We start from the raw sequence: 15,891 nt of genomic DNA on the forward strand, positions 1-15,891 counted from the left end.
ACCTAGGTTTCGCTCATGCAGTAGGTTATGGTAACTGCAGGCTACTGAGTGCTGCTCGAGTTTGTTCTGATGTCAGCAGCACAGCTTGGTACTGCACATACGCCTCGTGATCCCTACCGTGTATTCTAGCATCCGTCGCCAAAACCAATGTCGCAGTTCTTTGGTAAAATGGAGTACCACATGGTAGTTCACTTTTGCACACCAACAGAGGTGTTGCAGCTGTTGTTAGGCCAATCCAGATGACTTCTTTAGCTGTCTGGGTTGGTCTGGGACAGCTGCAACATCTCTGCTTGTGGCAAGAGTGCACTAACATGTGGTACTCCATTCTATCAATGAGCTGCGCCATAAGGTTTTGGCTTCTCCAGTGACACGCTAGGTACTGTGGCGTGTGGACTTCAATGTATACCAATAGCTGAGACATGTACAATGTGTGTCCAAACATTTCCTGCTTGACTGCATTTTTAAAACTTTAAAAATAAAACTATGGTGCTATTTTTCAATATAGTCATCCTTCATTTCAATACACTTTTCACATCTGTGAATTAACAATTCTGTGCCTCTCTTTCATTTCATCATCATCTTCATACTCAAATTTCCTTCCTTGGTGATCTTTCTTCAGTTTGGAGAAGAGATAGGAGTCACTTGGGGTTGGACTATAGGGTGGATGGTCAATTTCCCGGAAGCCACATTGCGAGTGATTTCCCTAAATCGCTCCAGGCAAATGCCGGGATGGTTCCTCTCAAAGGGCACGGCCGCCTTCCTTCCCCGTCCTTCCCTAATTCGATGAGACCGATGACCTCGCTGTCTGGTCTCCTTCCCCACAACAACCAACCAACCACATTGTGACATTGTTGCCGTATGAACTGGCACATTGTCACGGAGAAAGATGAACACTGCGTCACACCCTGTTTCACCTGTTCGTTTGATGGAGTTGCGTAATTTGTGCAGAAGTGAAGCTTAGTATTGTGCGTATACCTTCATTTGAAATCAACTGTGAGAATTCTTCTGGAATCCCACAAGATTGTTACTGTGACCACCTTTGTGGACTCGGTGACCTTTGCCTTTCTTGGTGGAGCTTCATTCGGTTTACGTCATTCAAGATATTCTCTTTCGGACAGTGTATCATAATAAAGAAACGTAGTTTCATCTCCTGTACCAGTGGGTACTTCATTCGGGTTGCCAGGGCACAGCTTCAAACACTCTGTGAAAAAAGTCACGCGTACTCCTTCTGCACTGCAGAGAGAAGTCTGGACAACCGTCTTGCTCTGACTTTCTTGATGTGCAAATGATCATGCATGATCCAGAGAATGATTGCTTAGGTAACCCTAATCTTGCTACAATTTCCTTGATTTTCAACTGCCCATCATTCAGAACTTTTACTTTCAACAATAGTAATGGCTTCCTCAGTCGCCACTTCAACAGGTCATCTGACATGTAGATCGTCAGCAGTGCTCTCCGTGCCGAGACGGAACTGTTTAGATGATTCCTTCACTGTGGAGTTTGAAGGGGAAGCACCACCATAAACACTGCACAAACAGACTTCGATTTCAGCTGGTAAAAACCCTTCTTTTGTCAGGAACTTTATCAGTGCACAATACTCATTTTTACCCATCGCAGCACCACAGCGCACAATGTCTTAGTTGAACGAGTGCCACTGTCTGACTGAAGCTAGTAGCGGGCCGCAATTCGTGTGCTCATCTACAGACTGGTGTCGTTATCTACTCTCCGAGGCATTTTAACCTTTACGCTCATTTTCAAGTTCAGGTCAGAAGCTTATGGAACCTACCTTGTACCAGCAAACAAACAAAAAAGTTAACTACATGACTTATTTTGTCAAGGTGAGTTACAGCTTTATGAATACTGCTTGTACATATTGACTAGTAACGAAAATTTTCTTTCTCATATACTGCTACTGCTATTTGCTTTATTTGTCAGTAAGGCCCATAAATTGTCACATTTCATATCTCCTATTCTTTTACAGTGTTTTTGAATTACTGGGGCCTCTCAGTATGTCCTAGAATACTAATGATTGCAAAAAAAAAAAAAAAAAAAAAAAATAGTATCATAGAATCAAATTCTGTGCTTCAAGATTCAACCATTGCAAGTTTAAGTGTAAACAGATTGGGCTAGCTGAGCATACATCTGAAAATTCATCTTCATAGGTTTGGAGGATGTCTCCAGCATAAGGAGATGAAACTTGAGACAATAATGTGCCCTAGACCACAGCCTAATGCTCACCTATCAGTTTGGAGAGCTTGAATTGTGTGATCGAGCTGACATTTTTGATTCTGTGAATTTGTTATGGACGTGGAGCAGCTTTTTATGTAACATTTACAAGCAATCAGAATGGTTAAACTGACGGTCTCTTTTTGCTCAAGCAAGCTGTGTTATTTACACATTATAGGTGCAGTTTCTGCTTCTGAAGTCGAGCATCTTGATCTTTGTGGCTAGGAGTTACTTGGGGTTTGTTCATTGGACAACTGGCATGTGGCAAACTAAAGGAAAGTAAGACAGTTTAAATGTTAATATCATTTTACTTAAAACAGCTATTTAGTAATTCTGTTTTGCTACTTCTGGTCCTTGTAATGGAATGCTGATTATATGTGGTGTTTTTTTCCCCTACTAACTGCACTGGCAATTGAACACCAAAATATTGCTTTTTAATGATAAAGTTCAGAAACCCTTGCCCCTCGAAATATGTTGTTTGCAAACAGTCCCTAAACTCTGTGTATGTGAAACATTACTATTTTCTTAAGATTATGTAGTAAATAATTTGATGTTAACTTTGTGATTTTACAGACTTTCTACCAAAAGCAGTGATTATGTAATTGGGGTGGCACATGGACACATATGTGACTGAAGCTTTTCTGATGAGGCCTCTGTTTGTGCAGATTACGCACAAATTGTATCTTTTCTAAATCGGTCACTGTGGCAAAACAAGGAATGGAAGATAATTTTAAATTCTGATGGTGTCGGTCAACTAACAAAGCTTGGGAAAAAAAGTTATTCCATCTTTCTATTTTTATGAGGGATCAAGAAGACATGTAGCTTTTGGAAAATTTCCTACCAAGCTTCATTGGAGGAACCACAAAACTAGAATTACATTCTGTATATGCTGCTCATTGCCTTACAGTTTCCTTAATATGTTTTCAATTTTTATGCCAGCTCAGATTGTTTAATTTTCTGTGTTATTCCCTGTTTGCAAAATTGCTGTGCTTGTCTGATCTGGCTATTCTGCTTTAGTACAGGTTCATTTATGGATTCAGGCGCATGTGCGCGCCCACGCATGCGCGCGCCCACGCATGCGCGCGCACACACACACACACACACACACACACACACACACACACACACACACACACACACACTTATGGTGGGTGCCTGACTAAGATTTTCTCTAGAAACTTCATACAGAGTGCATACTTTTTGCAGATGTTGTGCAAATACATACTAAATTGTATATTTTTACATAAAGAACAAGTTGATAACAAGAAACTGAAAAGGTTATAATAAGATTGCCATAAGGATCACCTATACTTGTAACTTCGCATTTTATTATTATGATTTGCAAAACAAGTTAGCATGCAAGGTTTTGTGTTGTTGTGAATTTTTTTAAAAGCAATATGTGTCAGTTTGTGCTGGCCTCATTTCAGATGCATTAAATGAGGGCAAGATGCCTTGTGTTCATTATTTTAGTTTATAAATGCGAAGCTAACGAATTTGTCTATGCTATGATTCCTATCACTTGCTTGAAACTCTATTTTTGTTCTCATGTTTCACCCTTTCAAATACGTCATCACATACAGAAACCTGTTCACTATTCAGTTTCTTGGAGAGCAGTGATGTCCCCTCCTGAAACACTGTCTCTCTTCTTACTCTTGTCTTCCAAAAATTGAAAATAATTATGTGCTTGAAGTACATAGTTTTTTTTAAAATGCAAAACAGAAGACTCTGCAGTTTTCGTGAATTTAATCCCCCTCAGCAGGTGTTAGGGAAACAAAATGGTTTGAAACATCATGTCCGGCAGAGTGAATTTTCTTTTTCTTCCATTCCAGTATGGTTTATTGTTGTTATATACTAGTGAAAGAGCAGTGGATGAGTAAGTTCAATGTACAATAGGCCTTGTTTCAGTTGTACCATACCAGACCGATCATGAGGACAATGTTCGGAATGAAGGTGTAACAGTGAAGCTAAAAAGTAGTCTTATTCACTCTTTGATGGCATAATGGAGGTTTCTGTTACAGTTCTGCTCAATTAGCCATGTGCCCCTCTAATGTGAAATTTAATTTTAAGATCTATGCTTTGCAGATCTGTTACGTCTCAGGCAATGCCAAATAATGTCTTCATGCCAAAAAATTATTAGGTGATATTGTGTGTGTGTGTGTGTGTGTGTGTGTGTGTGTGTGTGTGTGAGAGAGAGAGAGAGAGAGAGAGAGAGAGAGAGAGAGAGAGAAGGCATGAAAAGAAGATGGAAAAAAAGAAAGCATTTGTAAGCGTTGGAAATGTTCTGTGTAAACACAAATTAATTATGTATGCATGTAGTTTAAAGTTGTGCCTCTCCTTTCTGAGTGTGCCTGAACACAAATACAGTGTTGTATGTGAATGTATCTATCAGGTGGGATTTACCACCTGTAGCAAAAGTTGATAACAAAGGAAAAAGGGAGGAATGCATTTTGACTCTTATTGTAACGCATTTGAAATTGAAGTCACAACGTACAATAATTATGCGTAATGTAATTGATAACTGTATATATGATACATACATTTTAATATAAATCTTATTTCTGTATTACCACATTTTTATCAGTGTGTTCTATGTGGGAGTCGCTGTGTGCTTGTGTTGTGCAGATGGACAAAGCCAGAAAGGTCTGCCGATCAGATTTTCTCGTGCTTTCGAAAACTTTGTTTCCTGTAATCTGTGTTTGTTCCACGGGCTGACTGTTGATATTATGCAGCCATATGTATAAAGAGATTAAGTCTGTTGACATATATTTCTTTAATGTGTATGTAATTAACTGTGTATTCACAGACGGTGAGGTTAAAGTTAGTTTCAAGTTTGTCGCACTATTGAATTCCTCCTGCAAGACTTTCACATTTAGACAAATCTCCTGTATTATTTCTTTACTGCCATTCATTGTAATACTCATAGCTACAATAGATGTGAATGGCTGAGGTTGTTTCACAAATCGTGTGTAACTGATCAAAACAGTGTGTGCAGTGCTCTGATTCTCAGGAAGTGAGACGGTAGTGAAAAACCATTTGATTATTTTGTTAAAATAAGTGTCCATGGCAATTACATTTTTGGTATTTTGTGCATTTACAACTGCATATTTACTTTTTAAAATCTGATGAAATCAATGTTATTCAATTAAAAATACTTCAGAAGACTATTATTCTTTCTTAATAATAAACTCTGTTAATTAATACCTGGTTTGGAAGCAGTGTTGGTTGACTTCACAGTTGCAGGTTGGCAAGGGATCATATCAGGAATGAGACAGATGCTGCAGGGAAGAACCAGTTGTGGCCAACAGATCTAATAAAAATTAAAACTTTAAATGTAGGTGACTACTGTCACTGACTACTGAACACAAAGTGGTATTAACTAAAGAAACAAAGGATACATGCTGGTGGTAATGGGAAGTGCTACACCATGAACGCCATGACAAAACTCTATTACACTGATACCCCAAAATTTCCATGCCTAGGGACAGTGTTGATTAAAATATCATCATTATGGGAGTGTATTTTGAGTATAGAAATAATTATTTTGAAAAATCTATTTGATACAAGGTGCGTTCCATAAGTAATGCAATCAAATTTATAAAAAATCATTTATTGAATATATTTGTACAAATAATCAAAAATTTTCAAAATAGCACCGTCTTGTGTTGATACACATCTAGAGGCGGTGTTTCCACGCCTGGAAGGCATCCTGGAATGCCTTTTCCGGAATGTTCTTTATAGCTGATTTAACATGCGCCTGGATCCTTTCAGTCGTGTACCAATGTTTTCCTTTCATGACTCTTTTAACCGAGGAAACAAAAAAAGTCAGCAGGAGCCAGGTCAGGACTGTAGGGAGGCTGGGGAACCAATGGGGTCTCGGTCCTGGCCAGGAAGTCATTGACAATGAAAGCGCTCTGACTCAGCGCATTGTCGTGGTGAACTTTCCACGTGTCCTCGATGTCGCTTCGGCAGCGTGAGACCCTCCTTTTCAGTCTGTAGAGCACTTCCGAGTAGAAAGCTGATTACACTGTAGTCCCGGTAGGTACGAATTCGTGGTGGACAATGCTTCTGACGTCAAAGAAGACAATGAGCACAGTTTTGATCCTGGACTTGCTCGTGCCTGCCTTCTTGGGATGGGGCGACGATGGGGTGTGCCACTCCGAACTCTGCCTTTTTGTCTCAGGGTCGTACTCAAAAATCCGTGACTCATCACCAGTGATATCTGAGTTTAAAAAATGAGGATCATTTTCACACATTTCCGACATTTCTCGGCACCGAAGCACTCGCATGTGCTTGTGTTTGTCTGTCAACACTTTCGGGACGAGTTTGGCACACACCTTTCTCACGTTCAAATCTTTGGTCATCAATGTGGAAAATGGTTGTTTCTGACATGTTTACAGTTTGTGCTATCAATTGAAGGCTCAGCCTTGTGTCAGAGTTCAAATAATCGTGCACGCGCATCACATTTTCGTCGTCTCGTGCGGTTGATGGCCATCCACTGCGAGATTCGTTGGTGATCTCCTTTCGGCCCTCCACGAACGACTTGTGCCATGGGAAAACTTGTGATTTGGACAAGCAATCATTCCCACAGGCATGCTGAAGTAATGGAAACGTTTCGGTGGCAGACTTCCCAAGTTTATCGCAAAATTTGATAGTGTATTGTTGCTCTACAGAATGATCCATTGTGCCGTGTTACATAAACTCAAAACGGGGTTAACGGAAACGCACGTCCTGACTCTCATTCGGCTCGCAGCCGAATGAGACAAAGACCGTTTTTGAAGCTAACACCCCCCTCCACTTAGCCCAGCCGGTTACAACACACTGTGGTGTACCATTGCGTCAGAAAAAAATTGGTCACATTATTTATGGAACGCACTCTGTATAACACATTTTTAAAGTGAGCTAAAAATAACCCTGTACAGATAGTCCTAGCAATTTGACCTGTGAATTTTTAATCTTCTTTTTTTTTCTGGTGACTTAGTCCTACATCAGCACGGGATCAGCATGGGTATCATATGGATTTGGCATGGTTGATTTAATGGGTGGCCAGATGCCTCTGCTATCACCACCCTATTACCCCATGTGTCTGCATTTAGTGTTATTCATACGAAAGTGAGCAAAAGTTTTCTAAATGGTTGTGAACTGTGTAACTGAGGCAGCAGTGGGGTACCGAATGGATTCAATTAGGAGTCGGCACACCTTCCCATCCTGCAAGGGGCCCTTTACATACACAGCTATCCGGGCAGGTGGCTTTGAATTTTTAATAGCTATGTCAATACTTGTAAAGTTTAAAACAAAAAATGTGGAGTGCATGCAATAGATAATTGATGCATGAATAGTTCAGCTAAGTTGCTAACAATTTTATTGCACTGCAAATGATTTGAACTGCTGTATGATTTTTCTCAACAACAGCTACTCTCTACACTCATTATTCTTATCTATTGCTTGCACTTGACATTTTCATTTTAAAGTATACAAGTAATGTAATAGCTATTAAAAATTTGTGAACACATACTTTAAGAACTACTTGTATTGGATCAATGTGGTGTCACCGCTAGACACCACACTTACTAGGTGGTAACTTAAATCGGCCGCGGTCCTGTAGTACATGTCGGACCCGCGTGTCGCCACTGTGGGATCGCAAACCTAGCGCCACCACAAGGCAGGTCTCGAGAGACTGAGGAGACCTCAGCCCCAGTTGTACGGACAACATAGCTAGCGATGGGACGTGCTAAGCCTTGCTCTCATTTGCCGAGAGATAGACAGTAGAATAGCCCTCTGCTAAGTTAAATGGCGACCACCTAGCAAGGCGCCATTTGTATCAGTGCCTATAGCTTATTAATATTCAAGAGAGATGTATTCCAAGGACTAATTAAAAGTTAAGTAACAAGCATCTACGTACTTTTCTTCTTATTCATTTATAAGTCTCATGTTCCAGACTTCACGCCCGTCTGCGTTAGCATTGCGTGCCCTATCGGCTACAGCATTGTGTCTAGGCTGTATGGTCTAGACACAACAATCAGGAATGTGTGTGGGCTTAGGAGAAATTATTTTATACTTTCCAGCCCACTTTAAAAATGTGTTGTATTAAAATGATTTTTTTATTCAGATAATTATTTTTTGCCTTTTAGTCTCTTGTACTAGAAATTTTTCTATCAATTTCAAACATTTTGATGAGATTATGGCAGAGACATGTTGTAAATTTGAGGTTTACTTCGAACAGTGGAAACTGCAGGTTGGTACATGAACAATATTAGGAAAAGGATAGACTGATACTCACTGTAAAGACAATCTGTTTAGCTGCAGACAGGCACAATGCAACACACTGCACACATTGTATGGTCCCCTGACTTGTCACCCATGGAGTATGTCTCGGATGTGATAGAAGGATACAGATGAAGTGCGATCAAAAAGTAATGGGAATTTTTGTTTCCCTTGAAAGCATTATAGCTTACACATTATAGTTTCGAAACAGGGCCTTCTTCAGCAAAGAAAACACGCACACACACATTCACACAAACAAGTACACCTCATGCAAACGTGACTGCTACCATTGGCAACTCCTACCAGAATGGCATCCTGGTTGTTCCTGCTGATGTTAGCGGTCATGAGGTTTGCTCGCTTTGTGTTTGTGTGCGTGTGTGCTTGCATGCGTGGGTGTGTTCTTTGCTGAAAAAGGCTTTGTCTGTGAAAGCTATCTGCCTGTTCTCAGCTCAATGGATCATCTTACGGGAAGTAAGAATGTACCCTTAACCCAATATTGTTCAGGTTTATTTCAGTTTTGCTTCACTTGCATCAACTGATATACTGCTTTCTCCTACATATATCTCACAAAAAGGCTGTAAAGATAAAAATTAGAGAGAACTAGCTGACATGGAGCGCTTACCAACAATTGTTCTTACTATGAAATATTTGTGCATGGAACAGGAAAAGGGGGAAATAGCCGTGGATAAATATAGTACCCTCCACAACACACCAGACAAGAAAGTGAGATAATATTGCACTGTCCTCCAGTTCTGAGCTGTGTTGAAAGTTTCAAGTCTCTAGCTAATCGAGAAGTTAGTTTGAGATCAACTGTAAAATCTGTAGCGGACTAACAGACAAGAAAATGACCTAATAAAAATGCATTAAAAAGCTATGTCTATGGACGAGGTATGGTGCGTGTACATGATGATTATTGTTTGTGTATAACATTTCAAGAATTTTTCAGTTGGGGAACATAACGCATCATGCAAGAGGAGCAGCACATGCCACCTACTGTCATCTTTGGGTTTTTGGAAAAGGTTGAGTAACCAGCACTACACTGGCAGATCGCCCAGACAGCTGCCACAGTGGAATGATATCAGACTGAATGGTGACGGATGGACTCAGGGAAAAGGTGCCAAAATACAGCGGGCACAGATCGGTTCAACTGGCTCTGATGAATAGGTGGTTAAAAACAGCTTAAATATGGGCAAAGGTTTAAGGAAGTAAAATCATCAGACGATCAGTTCCAATTACAAAATGATATAGAGAGAATTTCTGTATGGTGCGAAAAGTGGCAATTGGCACTAAACAAAGAAAAGTGCGAGGTCATCCACTTGGGTACTAAAAGAAATCTGATAAATTTTGGGTATACGATAAATCGCACAAATTGAAGGGCTGTCAATTTGACTAAATACCTAGGAATTACAATTACGAGCGACTGAAATTGGAAAGACCACATAGATAATATTGTGGGGAAGGTGACACAAAGACTGTGCTTTCGTGGCAGAACACTTACAAGATGCATCAAAGCCATTAAAGAGACAGCCTACATTACACTTGTCCGTCCTCTGCTGAAATATTGCTGCCCGGTATGGGATCCTTACCAAGTAGGATTGACGGAGGACACTGAAAAAGTGCAAAGATGGGCAGCTTGTTTTGTGTTATCGTGCAATAGGGGTGAGAGTGTCACCGATATCATAGAGGAGTTGGGGTGGCAGTCACTAAAACAAAGGCGGTTTTCTTTGTGGCGAGATGTATTTATGAAATTTCAATCGCCAACTTTCTCTTCCGAATGCGAAAATATTTTGTTGGCACCCACCTATGTAGGCAGAAATGATCATCATAATAAAATAAGAGAAATCAGAGCTCGAATGTAAAGATTTAGGTGTTCCTTTTACCCACCGCCATTAGAGTGTGGAATGGTGGAGAAGTAGTATGAAAATGGTTTGATGAACCCTCTGCCAGGCACTTAAGTGTGAATTGCTGAGTAACCATGTAGATGTAGAAGGGTGTCACCACAAACTGTCAGGAACAGATTACTGGGAGCTGGCTATTTTCTGTGGGCAGCGGTCTGCGGTTGTTTGCTGATGATGCCGTGGTGTACAAGATGTCAAAGATGGGTGATAGTCGGATGATACAAGACTACTTGGACAGAATTTCTTGTTGGTATTATGAAAGGCAGCCATCTTTAAATGTAGAAGAATGCAAGTTCCGACACTGACAATGTTGAGTGTTTATGGAAAAAGTTCAAGGCAATTGTAAAATGCGTTTTAGACAGGTACGTGCCGAGTAAAACTGTGAGGGACGGGAAAAACCCACCGTGGTACAACAACAAAGTTAGGAAACTACTGCGAAAGCAAAGAGAGCTTCACTCCAAGTTTAAACTCAGCCAAAACCTCTCAGACAAACAGAAGCTAAACGATATCAAAGTTAGCGTAAGGAGGGCTATGCGTGAAGCGTTCAGTGAATTCGAAAGTAAAATTCTATGTACCGACTTGACAGAAAATCCTAGGAAGTTCTGGTCTTACGTTAAATCAGTAAGTGGCTCGAAACAGCATATGCAGACACTCCGGGATGATGATGGCATTGAAACAGGGGATGACACGCGTAAAGCTGAAATACTAAACACCTTTTTCCAAAGCTTTTCACTGAGGAAGACCGCACTGCAGTTCCTTCTCTAAATCCTCGCACAAACGAAAAAATGGCTGACATCGAAATAAGTGTCCAAGGAATAGAAAAGCAACTGGAATAACTCAACAGAGGAAATTCCACTGGACCTGACGGGATAACAATTCGACTCTACACAGAGTACGCGAAAGAACTTGCCCCCCTTCTAACAGCCGTGTACCGCAAGTCTCTAGAGGAACGGAGGGTTCCAAATGATTGGAAAAGAGCACAGGTAGTCCCAGTCTTCAAGAAGGGTCGCCGAGCAGATGCGCAAAACTATAGACCTATATCTCTGACGTCGATCTGTATTAGAATTTTAGAACATGTATTTGCTCGAGTATCATGTCGTTTTTGGAAACCCAGAATCTACTCTGTAGGAATCAACATGGATTCCGTAAACAGCGATCGTGAGAGACCCAACTCGCTTTATTTGTTCACGAGACCCAGAAAATATTAGATACTGGCTCCCAGGTAGATGCTATTTTTCTTGACTTCCGGAAGGCGTTTGATACAGTTCCGCAGTGTCGCCTGATAAACAAAGTAAGAGCCTACGGATTATCAGACCAGCTGTGTGGCTGGATTGAAGAGTTTTTAGCAAACAGAACACAGCATGTTGTTCTCAATGGAAAGACGTGTACAGACGTTAAAGTAACCTCTGGCGTGCCACAGGGGAGTGTTATGGGACCATTGCTTTTCACACTATATATAAGTGACCTAGTAGATAGTGTCGGAAGTTCCATGCGGCTTTTCGCGGATGATGCTGTAGTATACAGAGAAGTTGCAGCGTTAGAAAATTGTAGCGAAATGCAGGAAGATCTGCAGCGGATAGGCACTTGGTGCAGGGAGTGGCAACTGACCCTTAACATAGACAAATGTAATGTATTGCGAATACACAGAAAGAAGGATCCTTTATTGTATGATTATATGATAGCGGAACAAACACTGGTAGCAGTTACTTCTGTAAAATATCTGGCAGTATGCGTGCGGAACGATTTGAAGTGGAATGATCATATAAAATTAATGTTGGTAAGGCGGGTACCAGGTTGAGATTCATTCGTAGAGTCCTCAGAAAATGTAGTCCATCAACAAAGGAGGTGGCTTACAAAACACTCGTCCGACCTATACTTGAGTATTGCTCATCAGTGTGGGATCCGTACCAGATCGGGTTGACGGAGGAGATAGAGAAGATCCAAAGAAGAGCGGCGCGTTTCGTCACAGGGTTATTTGGTAACCGTGATAGCGTTACGGAGATGTTTAGCAAACTCGAGTAGCAGACTCTGCAAGAGAGGCGCTCTGCATCGCGGTGTAGCTTGCTCGCCAGGTTTCGAGAGGGTGTGTTTCTGGATGAGGTATCGAATATATTGCTTCCCCCTACTTATACCTCCCGAGGAGATCACGAATGTAAAATTAGAGAGATTAGAGCGCGCACGGAGGCTTTCAGACAGTCGTTCTTCCCGCGAACCATACGCGACTGGAACAGGAAAGGGAGGTAATGACAGTGGCACGTAAAGTGCCCTCCGCCACACACCGTTGGGTGGCTTGCGGAGTATAAATGTAGATGTAGATGTAGATGTAGAGTTTGGGAAACAAACCCTTAATGTTTCAATACAGCATTAGTAATGTCCTGCTCGACACAAAATACCCGAGCCTAATGTTGTGAAGTGATATGAAATGGAACGAGCATGGGAGGATTGTGTTAGCGTAGGCGAGTGGTTGACTTTGGTTGATTGGGAGAATTTTAGGAAAGTGTGTTTCATCCGTAAAAGAGTCCGCCCCGATAGCTGAACGATCAGTGTGACGGACTGCCGTCCTAAGGGGCCCGGGTTCGATTCCCGGCTGGGTCGGGAATTTTCTCCGCTCAGGGACTGGGTGTTGTGTTGTCTTCATCATCATTTCATCCCCACCCGGTGCGCACGTCGCCCAATGTGGTGTCGAATGTAATAAGACCTGCACCGAGGCGGCCGGACCTGCCCCGTAAGGGGACTCCTTGCCAATGATGCCAAACGGTCATTTCCATCTGTGAAAGACACCATACGAGGTGTGGCTAGAAAAAAACCGGACTAGTACTGGTGAAACAATAAAACGAATGCAATAAGGCTGAAAGTTGCGTGGCCTGTCACGTGACTCTCGCTCCGCCTACTGCTCGAGTTTCATCTGCCTCCTGCACTCAGTCTGCCCGTGGCGTCTGTTTTAAGTAGTTGACGTTTTGTCTGTGCGTCGGAAAATGTTGAGTGTACAGAAAGAACAGCGTGTTAACATCAAATTTTGTTTCAAACTAGGAAAATCTGCAAGTGAAACGTTTGTAATGTTACAACAAGTGTACGGCGATGATTGTTTATCGCGAACGCAGGTGTTTGAGTGGTTTAAACGATTTAAAGATGGCCGCGAAGACACCAGTGATGACACTCGCACTGGCAGACCATTGTCAGCAAAAACTGATGCAAACATTGAAAAAATCGGTAAACTTGTTCGACAAGATCGCCGTTTAACAATCAGAGCAGTGTCTGAGTTAACAGGAGTTGACAAGGAAAGTGTTAGGCAGATTCTTCATGAAAGTTTCAACATGAACAAAGTGTGTTCAAAAATGGTTCCAAAGTGTCTCACAATTGAACAGAAGGAACGCCGAAGAATGATTTGTTCTGACATCCTGGAAAACATTGAAAGTGATCCCACCTTCTTACAAAATGTTATTACTTGCGATGAATCGTGGTTTTTTACTTACGATCCCGAAACTAAACGCCAATCGATGCATTGGAAAACTCCTGGTTCTCCACGACAAAAAAAGCACGAATGTCAAAATCGAAATTCAAGGCAATGATGATTGTTTTTTTTTGACATCAAAGGGATTGTGCACATTGATTGGGTACCAGAGGGACAAACAGTGAATAAGCATTACTACATTAGCGTCCTGGCTACCCTACGTGAGCGAGTACGGAGAAAACGGAACGATTTGTGGAGAAAAAAGTCATGGATCCTTCACCAAGACAATGCCCCAGCTCACAGTGCGTTGTCAGTGAAGCCGTTTTTGGCAAAACACAACATTCCCATCTTAGATCATCCACCCTACTCACCTGATTTGGCCCCCTGTGACTTTTTTCTTTTCCCTAAAGTCAAGTCAGCTTTGAAAGGAACTAGATTTGAGACTGTTGAAGCAGTAAAAGAAAAAGCGACGGAAGTAATGTATGGACTTACCGAAAATGATCTGCAGCATTGCTATGAACAGTGGAAAATTCGTATGGAGCGGTGTAGAGACCGAGGAGGAGAGTACATTGAAGGAGATAACATGAAATTGTAAATAATTGTAAATAAATGTTTTTTCCAGCATCAGTCCGGTTTTTTTCTAGCCGCACCTCGTATGTAGCATGTCAGTGTGACCTACTCTTGACTACTTGTTTGACTGTTTGAGATCCACACCAGGTCAGATTAAAGGAAGACATCAAAGTGGCTCTGATTACTGTGGGACTTAACATCTGAGGTCATCAGTCCCCTAGAACTTAGAACTACTTAAACCTAACTAACCTAAGGGCATCACACACATCCAGGAAGACATCAGAGCAATTTGGAAGTGACAGCTAGATTTGTTACCAGTAGGTACAAACAACACGCAGGTGTTACGGAGATGCTTTATGAGAACTCAAATGGGAATCCTGAGAGGGACGGTGAGATGCTTTTCAAAGAACACTGTCAAGAAATTTTAGAGACCCAACTGTCTGCAGAACGATCCTGCTGCCGCCAGCACACATTTCGTGTAAGAACCATGAAGAAAAGATATGGAGGCATGTAGACAGTCGTTTTTCCCTCACTCTCTCTGCGAGTGAAACAGGAAAGGAAATGAGTAGCAGTGATACAGGTAACACTCCACCACACACCGTACGGTGGCTTGTGGAGTATACACGTAGATGTAGATATATTAAAAAACTAAAAACCCGCCTCGATTGCGAAAAAAGCACCTAGTGTTAACCCAGGTTTCGGCGTAGATGACTACACCTTCTTCAGAACAACAATAAAACCCACAAGTGCCTAAGAAGACCTTTGTCAATGATTAAAAGAACACCATAGCTATACATTTATAAACGAAAAAGAAAAGGGAAACACAAACAGTACACATGTACAAAGACAAAACCACTACTTAACTTAATGGTGTACGCTCCACCTCACACTGGCCTATGTTTGATGGGCCATGACCCACCATAAACTGCAGCTACAAATGGTCGCTCACTTACAAGCCTGACCCGCTACCTATGCACATGCGCAAGACAAGGGAAGTTACTTGAATGCGCATGCACATATGAATACGAGAAAGTTTATACATGGGTCAGGGCTAAATAGCCCATATATTCCCAACCGCGGATCAACGTATATCAAAAAATGGAATGGATACTAACAAAGAGATAGAGGGGCTGGCCAGTACTTACCTCAGCTCAGTACAGCCGATAGATACACATAAAACAGAACTGAAAGTTTAAGTTCCTAGCTTTCGGAACAAATGTTCCTTCATCGGGGAGGAGAGAGGGGAAAGACTGACATGCCTGCACTGCACAGCCTTTTACATCGGCATGACAACTAAACTGGCTGAGCGCATGAACGGACACAGACGAACTGTCCGCCTAGGAGATGCCCAATACCCAGTAGCGGAGCATGTCCTCCAGCATAATTCTAGGGACCTAGGAACCTGCTACACCGTACGTGCCATTTGGCTTCTCCCACCCAACACCAGTCCCTCTGAACTGCGGAGATGGGAACTTGCACTCCAAC

Source organism: Schistocerca nitens, chromosome 12 (genome assembly GCF_023898315.1).
Source record: "Schistocerca nitens isolate TAMUIC-IGC-003100 chromosome 12, iqSchNite1.1, whole genome shotgun sequence".
Classification (NCBI taxonomy): domain Eukaryota; kingdom Metazoa; phylum Arthropoda; class Insecta; order Orthoptera; family Acrididae; genus Schistocerca; species Schistocerca nitens.